The sequence below is a fragment of the Magnolia sinica genome, chromosome 15, assembly GCF_029962835.1.
Source record: "Magnolia sinica isolate HGM2019 chromosome 15, MsV1, whole genome shotgun sequence".
Lineage (NCBI taxonomy): Eukaryota > Viridiplantae > Streptophyta > Magnoliopsida > Magnoliales > Magnoliaceae > Magnolia > Magnolia sinica.
Window position 1 is genome coordinate 21504452 of NC_080587.1, and position 15611 is coordinate 21520062.

General features: G+C 37.5%; 2 long non-coding RNA genes across 3 annotated transcripts; both read right to left on the minus strand.

The window, feature by feature from the left end:
• Positions 1–9259: 9259 nt before the first annotated feature.
• On the minus strand, positions 9260–9788 carry LOC131227995 (uncharacterized). The gene is made up of 3 exons (XR_009162678.1): positions 9744–9788; positions 9459–9553; positions 9260–9347 (listed from the first exon to the last, which is right to left on the minus strand). It is a non-coding gene; the product is annotated as an uncharacterized LOC131227995 (long non-coding RNA).
• On the minus strand, positions 9785–13637 carry LOC131227140 (uncharacterized). Of its 2 annotated transcripts, XR_009162079.1 has the most exons (6): positions 13251–13637; positions 12947–13030; positions 12735–12859; positions 11584–12300; positions 10233–10344; positions 9785–9828 (listed from the first exon to the last, which is right to left on the minus strand). It is a non-coding gene; the product is annotated as an uncharacterized LOC131227140 (long non-coding RNA). The 2 variants fall into 2 exon arrangements; XR_009162078.1 differs by lacking the exon at positions 11584–12300 and having other exon boundaries at positions 12735–13030.
• Positions 13638–15611: the final 1974 nt, after the last annotated feature.

Below are 15611 nucleotides of genomic sequence, written 5' to 3' on the forward strand. Positions count from 1 at the left end.
ACGGATGGTGGGAACCCCGTGATCTTGCATTCAGGACAACTTTCAGGCCTCTTCATCATTGATCACTTGATTTTCTCGGATATTTAGCGTGTAAATTCTTCGATCTCGGTCCTCTAAGGTCCATCCCTTGCCTTGGTGATTTCTGAGTGTTAAATCTATGCTTTTAGTACCCTTTTTCAGTCTAGGCTCCTAAATTCACCTTGCATCATAAACATGATTAAAGTAAACGGTATCATATTCATAAAATCAGGTAATAATTGAGGTCTAATATGTAATATTTGACCCTCAACACAATCCCTAACCAGCATTTTGCTAGTCTCGAGCAAAGTATGCGAAAAATAATTTAAGAATTACGAGACAATTCCTATAAAACCGAGTGATTTTTGAAAAACAATCCGGTTAATAGAATTCTAAGATTCATGAATGTTGGGCACTACTTTCTCCTACACTCAAGCGCATGGTAAAATTCATAGTCAAGTTCAAAGTATTAATCCATCCATTAGAAAAATTCTAAACATTGAGTTCTATGGGTGTATAGTGCAACCTTGACTTATCAAAATCAAAGGTTCAATTCTCTATTTTCATAATAACATTGATAACCAAAAGGAACACTCCGGATAACCGAACCAAAACCAAAACTTGCCTTACAGTTCAATTTTTTTCATCGGCGACTTTCACGCCGTGTCAACCTTGGGGAATCGAACCCTCACCTATAAGGAGTAAACTTATGGTGAAGACCATTCGCCTAACCCTTTCCGAAGATAGCTGTTTTTTTAGCTGGGTATTCTTTTTTTTTTTCTTTAAACATGATGGACAAATTCCCCAGGTTGGCTCCTTCCCTGCCTAGTGACTACTAGGTTAACAATTCAATATTGAACTGAAGCTTTAACGTATAAGCTAGGTGTGACATGTGAAATCATGACTCAATCAGTGTTTAAAACTTCTAATCATGAATTAACAATTTTAACTTAACTGTGAAATCTAACAGATGGTTGAATCCAAGAGTCATAAATTACCAACATTATGTATCTTATAATTCTAAATCAAAGATGGCCGTCAAAATCACTTAAAATTCACAAGAATTTCCAGAAAAAATTTAAAAATTTTTCACAATTTTTGCTCAAGACCAAGAAAGTACTGATTAGGTAACCTAATCTCCCATCCCCAACCAAAAATCTACATTGTCATCAATGTAAAAGATATAAGCATGCAATGCATATGGGACAACGAAACTAAATTAGAAGTGATGGAAAGATAGTACCTGATGACGGTGTTAAGTGGCTTTTTCCAAAGAGATCTCAGTGTAAAAGTGGGTCAGCACAAGAGTTAACCAACAAAAAGTAAACTATCTTAGAACAACTAGAAAACAAACTATCTTAACGGTATAAAGCCGACTATCTTAGAATAATAAAAAACAAACTATCCTAGTCCTATGAAAGCAGGGAAAAATCTACTCAGTCATGCCACAAGGTTCCTCCTTTGGCCAATATCTTGATAAACTTCTTAGTAGGTTTTTTAACAAGATCATCCAAAAGCCCTTTTTGCAATAGGCTTGGATACCATAGAGCATGAATTTCTAGAGAACCTCAGCATAAATTTGTCGTCGAATCGCTTGAGGTATCCAAAATATATATGATTCACCTGTGACAAAGAGTTTCAATGTTAGTACTCCAGGGTGAATCAGAAACTACAAGTAGATAGAATTCAAAAAAATTTCTCAGCAGATGATGTAGTCTTAACACATTCCAAAGTTCTAGACTCCGGCTCAATTTTCAGCTTCTCCTCCTTTAATGATAGACATTTAAGATCTGAGGAAGGAGGAGCTTCAGAATAAGGGTTCTCTTGGTTAGTGACAACTACCGAGATATTATCTTGCACGACATTCACTATTTCTTTTATCATAGGATCGTTTGAATCTACAAAGTGTGCTAAGCAATCATCCAAAGAGTTGGGAAATTCAGCTGAGAGTGGCTCATTCTCCACATTGAAGCTTGTGATATTTGCCTAAGGATTCCATCGTTTCTGGAAGTGGATGGATGCATGCTCTCTTGATCCAGTCCCGCACAAACAGATTGAGGGTCAGTAGACGAAGTATTGATGTACGGACTCTGTTTATTGATACTACTCAGAAGAGGCATTAAATCGTCAAAATTTGACAGTTCATATGGTGATCTCAACTAGGTGGTTTCAAATTCAAGAATCTTATCGGGCAATTCGTCCATCTCCCTAACTATCTTATAAGTTAATTCAGGAGAGTAGTAACATGCATCACTAAGGTTGGAAGGTTTAAGTGCAAGTGATTCATCTTCCATATTTAAATTAGCCATGTCATATAGGTGGAGTAGATCATTATAGTTGATAACTTCCTGAATCTCTTGATCATTGATATGGGCCAAACTTGAGATTGAATCCCAATACATATCATCTTCCAATTCAGTCTAGTACACACTTGGAATGTGATCACTTTCCTCACATTCTGTTCCTAGATTGGGTTGAGGTTCAAATAAACTAACCTCTTCCTCATCATTAAAATCAGGTGTGTCATGTGAGTGAAGTATATCAATATCTTTATATTTGAAAACCAACAATGTCTCTTGATTATTCATTTGGACTGTCATCGAGATCGACTCATCGAGAAATCGAGCCATATGCTCATTAATGAATTCCAACTCCTTATTCCAAATTCCAGAGTTCTCTATAAGCAAGTTAGGATCACTCTCCTTGTATTGTGTTTCTAGATGGAGTTGTGGCTGGGACAAACTAGCCTCTACTATCTCATCATAAGTAGAGAATCTAAAGGAGTAATCAACAAAATCAATTAGCGGTTCATCTCTCCAATGTGTCGAGTGCACTGTATTTGTAATTTAGGTTGCGATTGGGATGAATTAGTCTCTATTAGCCTATTGAGCCGTGATTTAAGTGCTTCTAATAATTTTCTCATGTCATTAACATAGTCAGTGTAACTCTGAGGTGACTCCTCTTGGATCGTTTTTGATGGATATTCAAAAGTGGCTAATCCAAGAGGGTTTTCACCATGATGTTTTACTGACTCAATTTCGAAATATTTCTGTTTCCACTGATCATCATCATACGAGTCATAGGTCGGGAGTTGATATGCGTCATCATTCCAATAATCACGTACCATTTTCTTAACTTCTGGAGTGCAATTATTCTCCTGCAGATAATTACCGAAAGACTTCTTAATCAGGGGAGCATCATATTTCGATTGGTTGAAGAAATTTTCAGAAAATATTTGAGGCATGGGTTGTTTCCCATCGTAATCATCATACATCCTTTCCTAAGATTTCTTAGCTATCAGCATACGCACGTTCCCACTCTTGCATGATGAAGCCTTAACTCTAAATCTAATCCTAAAAGAAAATAAAAGAAAAGAATCCTATAGCAATAAGAGATCTAGATAGAGGAGAAGTTAGAAAGAAGTTACAAAATTAGAAGTTCCTATGTTAGATCTTGCAGAACAAAACAAAAAAAAGTCAATTCTAAAAATAAGAGGTCTAAAAATAGAAAGTTCCTAAAATAGAAATAGAAAGTAAACTAGTTTCTAAAAAGGAAAATTTTCTAAAAACCGAAAATAGAAAGTTTCTAAACTAATCAGGAAAGTTCTAAACCAAAAATAGAAAGTAAGTTAGTTTCTAAAAAATAAAAATAAAAATCCTAGAATAGAAAGTTTCTATAAATATAAAATAAAACCCTAATCCTAAATATAGAAAAAATCAGAAAGAGATTACCAATTTAAAAAGTCTATATCAGAGACCTACAAAACAGGAAAGTTAGGTTAGTTTTTAGAAATTAAATAGAAAAACCTAAACCTACAATTAAGAACTAGAAAAACCCTGATCTTAACCTAATTCTAAAACTAGTTAATCTTAGAAAAATGTAACCGTCAATCCCCGACAACGGCGCCAAAAACTTGTTCCCAACCCCAAGTGTAGGGTCGCAATATAGTAATAATCTCGGTAAGACCGAGGTCGAATCCACATGGATTGAACTTTATACGCAATCTAAAAGTAACCAGAACTAGAACTAGAAGAAGATGTAATCTAAATCAGGAGAAATTAAGAGAATAATGGTGAAACACTTTAACTAAAACTTGTAAAATTCAAAGGTGGGAAACTATGGATTCCAAGGATCCACTTGTAGAGATCAGGGGGATCTATGCTTGATTCATAAACACAATTAGATTTTGAGTCCCATCTTCATCCAGTTGGAAGATAATCCATTAAAATCCAAATCTGAACTTCCTTTGATTTAGTTTTCAAGAGATGAGAGGTATGAAAATTAGAATTGATTCCATCACAAAACAATGCCCATGAGACAAAGCAAACAACAGAATTTAACCAATCCACATCCAATCTGAGAGAGTTATGAATGTTAGGAAGGGTTCCATCATCCAACCATGCCCATGAGACGATGGTGAACAACAGGGCTCCCACGTTCATAATCCCTATAATGAACAGAACATGATCAGAGCCATCGCAGATCCATTATAATTTAAGTCACAATAAACCATGAAAGACTAAAAACATTCCATATAATCAAACTATAATAAAAGAGAGTTCATAAACATGAATCAAAACTGTAGAAAAACTCCCCATCTTGCTACGAGCTTCACCTTTTAGCCCTAGCTAAGAGGTTTAGCCAGACATGATCAAGCTAAATCTCTTAAAAGAAAGTATAAAAGGAAAAGAAGAAAAACTAAGGAGGGATAAAAACTCCCTAGCCGGCATCTCTCTCTCTCTCTCTCCTCTTCTCTTCACTCCCACGTCTCCAAAAGATGCCCCATCTCTCTCTTCTTTCTCCCTTTTATAAGCAAGAAGGCTAGGAGTTGGTTTGTGGTTGAAGTCGGTGGAAGCACCTTATGTAGAGATCTTTACGCAATGCCGTGCGCAGCGACAACAAAAGAACGTAAATAGGTTCGCGTTTGGACTGAATTCCTGGACGATTGACGGCCTGTCGTTGGAGTCTGGCTTTATAGTTGAGGTCATGGCCCCCTTCTAGATCTTCTAAACGGTTTAGATCGTCGATCTGACCATCATATGGTCCATACAACGCCCCGCAACGTCCGGGAAAACCAGACGTGCGTTGCATGCGGAAATACTTACGCTGACGTGTTCGGTGGGCTCCACAAAGATGTTTTCGGAGAAATCCACCCCGTTCATTAGATTCCTGGGGAAATTTCATTCGGAAAGGGGTGATTTTGGTCGCGTTTGGTGCGGCCCACTGTATCAAATCTTCCCGTTGTTCATCCTGCATTTTTTGGCAATCTACGTGTGTACACATGCATGGGTCTAAAGAGACACCTTAGATACGGTCGGTCCTTCCTTTTGGACACAATGAACGGTCCGGATCAGCTACGTGGGCCCCGATGGTGGGCCACAACGTGCCATAGCGGAGCCCACGTCCGCTCGCTACCCCTCATGCGAGAAGAGTCGGGTCAACGTGGTTGTTGATCGGACTCTCAGTCTGGTGCACATCTGGTACGTGCGCACTATGCACGCACAAGTGCACATGTGGGATCCACTGTGATGTATACGAGAAATCCGCTCCATCCATCCATTTTTTCACCTCATTTAAGGAGTTGAGACCAAAATTGAAGCATATCTAGATATCAGGTGGGCCCTAGATTAGTATTTTATGGGCTGATTTGTCCGTTGGGCCACTTCCACAAGGATCCAATGGATAAAATTCGATGTGTATGGTTAATTTAGGGTCCTCAAGCTAAATATAAAGTTTCAAGCCAAACGGATGGTGAGAACCCCGTGATCTTGCATTTATGACGACTTTCAGGCCTCTTCATCGTTGATCACTTGATTTTCTTGGATCTTTGGCATGTAAATTCTTCGATCTCGGTCGTCTAAGGTCTGTCCCTTGCCTTGGTAATTTCTGAGTGTTAAATTCATGCTTTTAGTACCCTTTTTCAGTCCAGGCTCCTAAATTCACCCTGCATCATAAACACAATTAAAGTAGAGCGTTAAACAGTATCATGTTCATAAAATCAGGTAATAACTGGGGTTTAATATGCAATATTTGACTGTCAACACTAAGGGTTGAAGCTTGTAGTTAATTATGATATTTAGTTTATTTGATTCAACAACAATGGTTTGAATGATGATAGTAGATTGAATTGATTTGGATTTTACTTTAAAGCCTTCGAGTTTTTTTATTTCTATATTTATTGTGAACTTGGTTATAATAATGCTTTGATTTAGCAATTGCTTAGCTTAATTAGAGAAGAAATCAATATGTATAATTAATTCATCTATTATTAACCTTGGTTGAAGTAGATGCTCTTGATTCCTTGTGATTGAGACTTGAATACTTCATGAGAGGATTGTTCAATTAAATTCATATTTTAGTGATGTCTATGATTAGTTTAACATAATTATTTTTCAATTGGATATGATAAAATTTCGATTCCAATTGAGTTATAAGAGTTGAATCAGTAAATTAGATATTGTGATTGTTATAAGTGGATTCATAAATCCTTAGTCATTTTTATTATTTGTTTTAAATCCTTTATATTTCGCTAAATTAAAAAATCAAACAAACCGTTAGCTTTAGACTAGTTCTAATTGTGTTCTCACCAATTTTTCTATGGATTGACCTTGGCCTCACTAAGTTATTATTGCATCGCAACTCTCCACTTGGAGTTGTCAACCCTTGGGTTCGATCAAGGTTAACTTGTGTTGATATGCTACCCTTAAGAAGGAAATGTTGACCTCCATGGGTAACACTGCATCATGTCCATACGTCAGTGTGAAAGGTTTCATCCTAGTACTTGTCATTTGTCAGGTTCTGTAGGCCCATAGTACTTTGGATAACATCGTGTGCCATAATCGTGGATTGTCCTCTATCATCCATTTAATGATATTTTTTAATATCTTGTTGGTCGACTCATCCTATCCATTGGCTTGAGCTTACTACAGTATAAACTATACAAACTTAAACTCATATGTGGCTGCAAATGCTTGGATTTGTGCTTTAGAGAAGGCTGCTCTCCTATCTATTGTAATCATCTTACACTACGACAAAATCGCGGATTTACAACGGACCAAATCCATCGTAAAACCAAATAAACGACGGATTTCGTCCATCGCTGTTTACTGGGTTGTTTTTATTTATCCGTCGTTTAATATGCGACGGATAAGGTCCATCGCATATTAGCAACGAATAAGATCCATCGCAAAAAATAAAAAATCCGTTGGTGAAATTTGAAAAATTAGTCGTCATTAAAAACATTAGCGACGGAGTCCAATCCATCGTTGATTTAGCGACGGATTTGGTCCGTCGCTAAAATATCTGTAAATAAAAAAATATATCAATAAATTATTATTATTATTATTTTAATCTTGCACCTGGTAGTCATTCAAAAAATAATTCACACTATTGTTTGATAAGAATCCTATTCACAAAATTGGTAACAACTCAATTCAATAAAGAGGAAATGGCCCAAGTGGGGCTAACCCAAACAATAATTCCTATATAGCAGCAATAGCAATAAAATGCAAAAAAAGAAAAAAAGAAAAAAAAAGTGTAAGATACAAATTAGCAAAATCCAAAGAAAATCCAAAAATTCTGATCTCCATGGCCAGTTTGAAGTAAGGGAACATAAAACCCACAACTTGGAAATTTTATTGGGAGCACCACCAGTAACCTTGGCCACCCGTAGCAATGTCAGCTCAGCCTTTAGCTCCTTGAGCTGGTTGAGAAGGTCAGATGAGGGCACGTCTGGCTGCCTAAAATTGATATAAATGTCAAGATGCCGGGGACACCGGAAAACCAACATCGTCACATACCTGTACGGATATATAATGACATTGAAAAAGAAACGCATTTTTATGTAATGTGTACTTTATAGTGGATAAGATAAAGAAAAAAAATGCATCTAAATGACCTGAAATACATTAGATCTATACAAGGAATATAGCTCAAGTACAAGAATAAAACATTATCATTGTCTCATAGGTGGATCTGACACATTCATGGTACTTGGCATGTCAATTCCTTAGAAAACGGAGTGTCCTTTTTACATGCTATTTACAACTTTGATCATACGAAATCGGGTAATTTTTCAAGGGGTTGGATTTGTTGGTGTTAATTTGACTTTGCATAATACTATTCCCTTCTGATTTCCATGGTATAAAAAACTGGTAACATTACAGCTATAAAAACCTTTATGCGAGGGAAACATTCACCCCTTTATGTGATAGGAGTTGAATCAGTTTATTATGAAAAAACACGGGGGCTATATTGGCATTGTTACGGGACTGATATGATGTTGTTACAGGCTAATATGACCATTTAGGCCCATTTGAAAATTTTTATTTCCAACTATTCTCTCTTTTTCTGTTTCTTTATTCCTTTCAACCATGAAGGGAGCTTAAAAACTAGGTTTGAAATAGATGCAGTGAGTGGGATGATTTGAGAAATATTGGAAGTCAAGGGTAAACCGTCTTTTTTTTTCTTTTTTCTTTTTCCCTTCATCTTTCCATCTTCATTTTGTTGTACTTACATGTAATGGGCCCTAATCCACCACATTATGCTAGACTTGTGTTTGATTGGGGCCTATTTGCTCAACTTTCAGCAGGACAAGTGAACACTGCTCAACAGACAACATTCTTAAAGAATGGTCCGTTGCAACATCAAACACGTCCAAAACTAAAAACTAAAAAAAAAAAATGAAAAAAAAAATGAAAAAGAAAAAAGAAGGATCAATCATTAACCCTTTTCCCCAAAGATAGGGTTAAACATTGGTGAAACTAGCTGATTATTGCAGGCCACTTATCGCTCTACAAAAACATTGCCAAACATTTGGGGAATTGCCCATCCATGGCTGGGTCCAAACCAACTATGGTCAGTATAGCTAAAAAAATGGGTCCCAACTCGAACAAACTTAGGGGCGACTCGGGCAGGTTGGGCCAGGTTGAGGGTCAACCCCCAACCCGACCCGATCTGAATTCCAACCTAGGTAGGCAAACCCAACCTGAATTCCTCTACTCTTAACCAGTGAGACACTATTCCCCACCAGACCTAACCCATCCTGAATTTGTTAAAGCCAATCCTCAACCAAATTTCAAATTATTTTGGAGTTTTCCAACCCTAACCCAAATGAGGAACCCAACAACCCAGCCCCAACTCAACCATAGGTTACATTTGGGTAAGTAATTAAGGTTTTGGTTGATCCCAAGATGCAGCCCCAAAACTCAAAAAGAGTCCTTTGACAGGGAGAGAGTAATTAAAACCCCTCATAACATAAAATAGGCAATTACCACATAACAGAAACACGGTACTTATCGATTGATATCGCAGTTGTGCTCCTCTGACACCTGAACAGATGTAGAGCAATACCATGAATAATTTCAGCATTTACCCATACATTGCAAGGGACATAAATAAAGTCACTGTATACAAAAGAGGTGGAGGGAAAGGCTACTTACACATAGGACAATGAATGCACAAGCTCCTGGAGATCATCAGGGGAGAAGCCAATCTCATCTAGCAAAATATGGTAGTGAGTAGGGCGCGTTGTTCCCTGTTTAAAGGAAAAGATGATGCAAAAGTAAGCAATCCACACCCACCTTGATTGATTGTGTACCAATTCTTTCTGCTTGTGTATGGATATGAGCACAATAAAAAAGACCGGGTGATGCAATCAATCAAGGGAGGATGGATGGTGACTTCCCACAATTTAACACAAAGGTCAGCTCCATATCAAATATTACAATCATTCCTGTGTGTGAACACATGTAGAAGTCGTGGTTTTGTGGTGGTTTTGTGGATGGCAAATTGCTTTGTCCACAACAGTGCCTGTACAAGTGAAAAGATAAAGAACAAGAAAGAAATAAATAAAAGGACAATTCACATTGAACAAGCTCAGGAAGCAAAATTTCCAGCACAAAATGTTCATGTACCTAGATAATAATAGCCATTTGGAGCTGAGAATAGAAGCTCCAAAGCAAGTAATTCAATGCTCACCTGGAATATCTCAGTTCCAGAGATCAACACGATTTGCTAGCACCAAAGGCAAATGAGATATATTTCAGGGTAGGTATAAGGCCCAGTGCTACCCCAAAAGAAAAATAATCTCCTTTGCACTAACTTCTACTTGGGATGAGCATCCCACTAAAACATTAACAAACAACCACGATGGATTGAAATGAAAATTTTATTTTCAATACTCTTTTCTTCGAGAAATTTATGAAGAGGCTAACCATGTGGAACATTGTCAGGAGATTGAAGCTGGAAGAATTTAGTGTGGTGGTTTTTTTGAGCCACGATAACTGTAAACTTTGGTGACCAGTTCTCATCAAGGAATTTACAGGCCTGCAACGATAAAGATAAAGGTGAAAAGATCATGACCCTGCATTTTTTTTTGACAGGTACACTTTGTAGCTTTGATAATTATTCATGGCATTTTCCATGGCAAGAATACCTTGATAATCTGATCTAGCTCGATGTTTAGGACCTATGTGAATTGTGATTCACTCACTCCCATCCCCATTCAAAGAAAAAAAATAGATGGCAAGAATATGAGACAGTTGAAACTGAAACAGGATGGGGAAAGGAGTACTGAATTTATACAATTTAACTATTAGAATATTCTGTTTCATTACAAGTCCACGGTATTATAAAATCTTTTCATGCACCTACACATTCATCCCCAAAAGACACTGCACTGCGGAAATGTATAAACATGTCAATCAGAGCATAACTTCAAATAGTTTCTTTCAGTTAAAATGAGCAAGAATGGTAAAGCAAAACAGAAGATAAGATCTTAAGACTAAAAAATTCTCTGTTTTCCCTTTTGAAGGTTAAGGCAAAATCTGTTACAGCTCAAATTCAACAGACCTAGAAACCCAGTCCTCGACACCATTAAACCTAGAAAAAAAAAACTTTTTTACTGACCTCACTATGCCACTGTCCTTGGTGTCTGAGGTGGGTTTAAACAGGGAATCTATCATTTCAATCTTGGGTGAATGCGTCCTGACAGATGCCCTATACCGAGAAATCAGGGGCCACTGCCTAGAGCTGACAACCTAAGAGCATAAATAAAGAAAAATAGAACAACACAGATAATGAGAAGCAGAAAAATCTGGTTGCATGCACGAGTGAATTTATATATTATCTGACAGAATTGAAACAAGTTTACTGCCACAATATGACTAACAGTTGAAAAGGAAAATCATGCATCTTATCTTACCACCGCAATTGATGGCACGTCGGACTGGCCTGGGGAACTATGTGATACATCCATCCCCAGGATGATTGTGGGAACTCTAGAAATCAGGGGAATGGAAGGTGAGTGTTCAACTGCAAGTAATCATTCATTCCACCAAGCCGTTGAAAAGAAAGGAAACGAGGTTGTCAGCTAATAGGTCAAACTTAGTTCTGTGTGTCTGTCCTCTAATCCGATAGGTCAAACTTCATGAGAGAAGCAGTAGTTGGGGAAAAGAAATCCAACTATCCAAATTTCATGGTAAATGGAGATCACTTGATGTATCGTTTTACAGGGGTAGTCAAAGGTAACTACTTCAACAGCATTCAGTGTATTAAAGGGCCCACCTATCTGATTATAAACTTGGGCCCACCTGTCCAAACAAGCCATTAGTCTAAAAAAATGATCCTTAGATATTGTGCATGTATTGTCCTGTGAGTTTCATTTGGACGTGTATGATCTGTGTAATCAATCTGAACAGGCATCATCTAGCCCACTCTTCATCTGTTGAGTAGAAGGAAATCTGAAGACACTAACTGCACATCAGCAGACACTAACTGCACCCAAACAACAAATGAAATCAAATTTAAAGATTAAATAAATAAATAAACTAAGAGCTTGGCAACAAAAACTCTAAACTACCAAACAACCACGACTATTCCACCATTTAGCTAAAACACAAAGGGAACTCTGTTCATGATGGGTACTAACAAGTAGATGGATCAAATTGTTGATTTGATCTATTTTTCTGTAAAAGATCATGACGGTTCCTATTAAAGGTCATTGAACAAGAATCTTAAAGACAATGGGCCACATCTTGATGTTAAAGGCAATGGGCCATCAAAAGGAAAACATCTCCACACATCAATCCAACTTAGGCATGTGCAACCATGCTGACTAAGAAGAAAAATAGATTATCAACAGAAGAAACATGCTCTTGTTCTAGCACTCACATTGAACTTATTTGATTTATATATTGAGGTGCACAGGATGCCGCTAACTTTAAGGCCATTTAAGTAAAGATCATTCGGCCGCCTTATTCTAACATCAAGATGTGGCAAACCCTGAAATTAGACCATTTCCGCAAGCTAAAGTAAATACTAACTTTAAAATATAGAACATGAGATGCAAATTTTAAAACTAAATCCAATAAACTAGTGCATGAGCCGGCACAGAAAAACAAAAAGCAACATTTCTATTAGTTAATGGATCAGATTTTGATCATAGACTACACAACAATGAAGCCTCAAAATCATTATCAACTTTTCAAGGTTTTTTCCTGCAACAGCTATACCAACATTTTCAAGATTTCGACTTCCATAAAACCAACATGCACATAAATAAATAAATAAAAGAAAACTATAGAAGTTGCATTTTGTACCCGACTATTAGTCAATGAAAAGAATCTACACAATGACAAAAGTATATATCTTTAACATTTAAAATATAATAATTTAAAGAGGCAGCCTCACACATGACTAGTTAGAAAATAATTTACCGTCCACCTAGAGCATAAATTCCAAAGTGTCAAGTGTGTACAGCATCTCACTCGTCTAAAAGGTTTGGCCCCCACCACGAAGAATGCTCAACATAAAAATCAGGCTTGTCCACTCATCATGTGGCCTACACTAAAGAAAACAATTGGCAGATAACTGCCAATTTGATAATCCTAACAAGATTCATGTGTTGAAGTTTTGCAATCAACAAAACCTCAATTTTGAATTCTTCAATCCCTTGCCCCAAATTCTTGGAAAGCCTTTTCCCTGTTATTTCCTAACCATTCATCAGCTTACCCTAAAAGTAACCATCCAGCAAATTTGGGTTTTAATTACAATCAAGAAGCACATAAATCCATCCATTCTTAAAATGATCATGATCATGTACAAGCAAATTTGGCAGTGAAAGTGGCAAAAATAATAATAATAATAATAATAATAAATAAAAAAATAAAAAAAATCTAGTTCAGTCAGCTAGCCCTTTGTACGAAATAGACCTATCACATCACACTATTTACCTTAAGACAATCGGGATCTCATAATTCCTGTGTTTAACCATAACCACCATCCGCAAACTCATGAATAGCCAAACCAACCATTGTAAGGTGTAGGAAGTAATCAGGCATAACAGGGCATCATATATATAACCTACACAACATATATATTCATTTATAATAAAGCACATAAGCTACAGTCATACCACAACTAGGAAAGGTAAACACATCAAACCACCTTATTTACTTTTGAGAGCTGATCACCTACAACCACTGTATTCTAACTTGTGATGCAGCCAAATCTTTTCTGAAACACGTCTTCCATCATTTTACAACCAAATACATCAAATCAGGCAAGGAATCCTATTAGATTGTGCCAAATACCAGAAAAAAATCAGATCTAATCTCCAAACCGAATCTATAGCTTCAAAAACCTAAAGAATACATCATATGTATGCTCTGTCCCCAAAGGGGCCATTTCTTTTCGACGGCATTGGAGTAGCAGAAATCCCCAGATCCCCAATAAATAAATAAATAAAACATAGAAGGTGAAATCTCCAATTCCAAAAATCCTCAGATCCCCAAAATTCTAAAATCCCCAAATCCCTAATTCATAAAATCAGAAAAACCCCAATTCGGGGTCCACATTCAAATCTGTAAGCCCTAAAATCCCCAAATTCCTAAATGAGGGTCCACATCAAATCAAAAATCCATAAATTACTAAATCCCCAAATTCCTAAATCGGCATTGAGATTGAGAGAGAGAGAGAGAGAGAGAGAGAGAGATACCTCATGTTCGACAAATGGTCGTCAACCGAGCTTTAGAGAGAGAGAGAGAGAGAGAGAGAGAGAGAGCGCGAGGGCGTGCGTGGGCAGGGCGTTCGTAGATCAAAGACAAGCAAGAAAGGTTAGGGAGACAGAGAGAGAGAGAGAGAATTAGGGCGAGAGAGAGAGAAGGGGGACGTGGATTAGCTACTGACAGGTTGTGTAGCGAGACTTGCTACTGAAGTGACGTCACCAAGTTTTGTGGGGCCCACTATGATGTATGTGTTGTATCCACACCGTCCATCCATTTGGAGGTATCATTTTAGGACATTATCCAAAGAATGAGGCAGATCCAAAGCTTTAGTAGGCCCCATGATAGAAAACAGTGGGGAGAGTGATTCCTACCGTTGAAACCTTCCTAAGGCCAACCATGATGTTTATTTGAAATCCAAACTGTTCACAAGTTAACACAGACATGAAAGAAGGTAAAACACAAGTATCAGCTTGATCGAAAACTTTTATGGGCCTTAGAAGTTTTTAATGGTGGGCATCACTCTCCCCACTCTTTTCAGTGGTGTGGTCCACTAGAGGTTTGGATTAGACTCATTCTTTGTCTATTTCCCTAAAATGATCTCTCCAAATAGATGGACGGAGTGGATACAAATAATACAACATCATGGGGCTACAGAACTTAGTTATGTCAATCTTGTTACCCAACCCGTCGGTAGCTGATCCGCGTCCAGGAGATCCTGCGAAAGCCTGGGCAAGGATGTTGGGTGGGGCCCACCGAGATGTTTGTGAGAAATCCCCTCGTCCATCCATTTTATGAGATCAATTTAGGACATGCAACCAAAAATTAGGTGTATCCAACACTCAACTGGACCACACGAGAGGAAACAGTGGGAATTTAGTGAGCACCGTAGACATTCAATCAATATTGTTTTCCAATGGTGTGGTCCACCTAAGATTTTGATCTACATCATTTATGTGATATAGTATTAAAATGATGTGCAAAAATTGATGGACGGTGTGGGTTGATTCCAAATTTACGGGCCTTACAAAAAATTGTGGTCCAATACGTTCTCCTTATTTGTGGTGTGGTCCATTTAATCTTTGGATATGATTCATTTTTTCGATAATTCTCTAAAATGATCTCGAAAAATGGATGAACGACGTGGGTTGATCCCAAATTTTTGGTAAATCCAAAACTCAATTGGACCATGCCACGCGAAACAGTGTGAAATAATGATTTCCACCGTTGATACCTTCCTTGGGCCCACAGTCATGTTTATTTGTCATCCAACCTATTCATAATATCAAAAAGATATGAATGAAGAGCAAACACAAATATAAGCTTGATCCAAAACTTCTATGGCCTCCAGAATTTTTCAATGGTAGAGGTTCAATCACACTATTTCCGGTGGTGTGGTCCACTTGAGCTTTGGATATGCTTCCTTTTTATTCTTTAGACATCAAATTATCTGTTAACATGGATGAACGGTGTAAGCCCCATATCCTAGACCGTACCGTTCCATAAGCTTCCGCGGTCTTTCTGGTCGAATTCCGGCAACCTTCGACCCTTAATCGGTATTTGCGCGCGGCCTGGATTTTCATGCCGTCA